We start from the raw sequence: 1,552 nt of genomic DNA on the forward strand, positions 1-1,552 counted from the left end.
ATTTTTGCCTTTCACACCTCCTCAACAATAAGCTTTATAAGAGCAGGAACCTGTTTGTTTTGGCTTACCATTTAATCCACAGTTTCTAGCAAAGGACTTGACATGTAATAGAAACCCAGTAATAGTTGGTAAATAAATAAATGGCAAAAAAAAAAAAACAGATAATGATAGTTAACATTTTTTGATTCTTTCTATGCCTACAGCAACCATGGCTTATAGTCCCAAGAAGCATCTGACGTTGGTTGCAGCTCCAACCATTGGATTCTGGATAAACTGAGTGGTGTGTTTGCTCCTTGTCCATTTACTAATCCCCATAAAAGACTGAAAGAGTCTCTCCCCATCATCATTTTTTCTAAGGAAGAAACTTACATATACCCTGACCATGCTCCAACTAAAAGACACAGAATGCCAAATTGGATAAAGAGTCAAGATCCATCAGTGTGATGCATTCAAAAGACCCATCTCATGTACTGAGACACCTATAGGCTCAAAATAAAGGGATAGAGGAAAATCTACCAAGCAAATGGAAAGCAAAAAAAAAGCAGGGGTTGCAATCCTAGTCTCTGATAAAACAGACTTTAAACCAACAAAGATCAAAAGAGACAAAGAAGGCCATTACATGATGGTAAAGGGATCAATTCAACAAGAAGAGCTAACTATCCTAAATATATATGCATCCAATACAGGAGCACCCAGATTCATAAAGCAAGTCTTAGAGACCTAAAAGGAGACTTAGATTCCCACACAATAATAATGGGAGACTTCAACACTCCACTGTCAACATTAGACAGATCAACGAGACAGAAAGTTAACAAGGATATCCAGGAATTGAACTCATCTCTGCACCAAGCAGACCTAATAGACATCTATAGAACTCTCCACCCCAAATCAACAGAATATACATTCTTCTCAGCACCATGTTGCACTTATTCCAAAATTGACCACATAGTTAGAAGTAAAGCACTCCTCAGCAAATGTAAAAGAACAGAAATCACAACAAACTGTCTGTCAGACCACAGTGCAATCAAATTAGAACTCAGGATTAAGAAACTCACTCAAAATCACACAACTACATGGAAACTGAACAACCTGCTCCTGAATGACTACTGGGTAAATAACAAAATGAGGTGAGGCTGAGTGTGGTGGCTCACCCCTGTAATCCCAGCACTTTGGGAGGCTGAGGAGGGCGGACCATGGGTCAGGAGATGAAGACCATCCTGGCTAACATGGTGAAACCCTGTCTCTACTGAAAATACAAATAATATTAGCCAGGCGTGTAGTCCCAGCTACTTGGAAGGCTGAGGCAGGAGAATGGAGTAAACCTGGGAGGTGGAGCTTGCAGTGAGCGCAGATCGCACCACAGTACTCCAGACTGGGCAACAAAATTAGACTCCATCAAAAAAACAAAACAAAACAAACGAAATGAAAGCAGAAATAAAGATGTTCTTTGAAACCAATGAGAACAAAGATACAACATACCAGAATCTCTGGGACACATTTAAAGCAGTGTGTAGAGGGAAATTTATAGCACTAAATGCCCACAAGAGAAAGC

The 1,552-nt window shown here is 39.8% G+C and overlaps 1 pseudogene; it reads left to right on the plus strand.

Annotated features, from left to right (window-relative positions):
• The first annotated feature begins 261 nt into the window (after positions 1-261).
• The window catches only part of LOC105525586, a 3,569-nt pseudogene continuing 2,278 nt past the window's right edge, over positions 262-1,552 (plus strand).

The sequence above is a fragment of the Colobus angolensis genome, unplaced genomic scaffold (genome assembly GCF_000951035.1).
Source record: "Colobus angolensis palliatus isolate OR3802 unplaced genomic scaffold, Cang.pa_1.0 Scaffold543, whole genome shotgun sequence".
Taxonomy (NCBI): Eukaryota; Metazoa; Chordata; class Mammalia; order Primates; family Cercopithecidae; genus Colobus; species Colobus angolensis.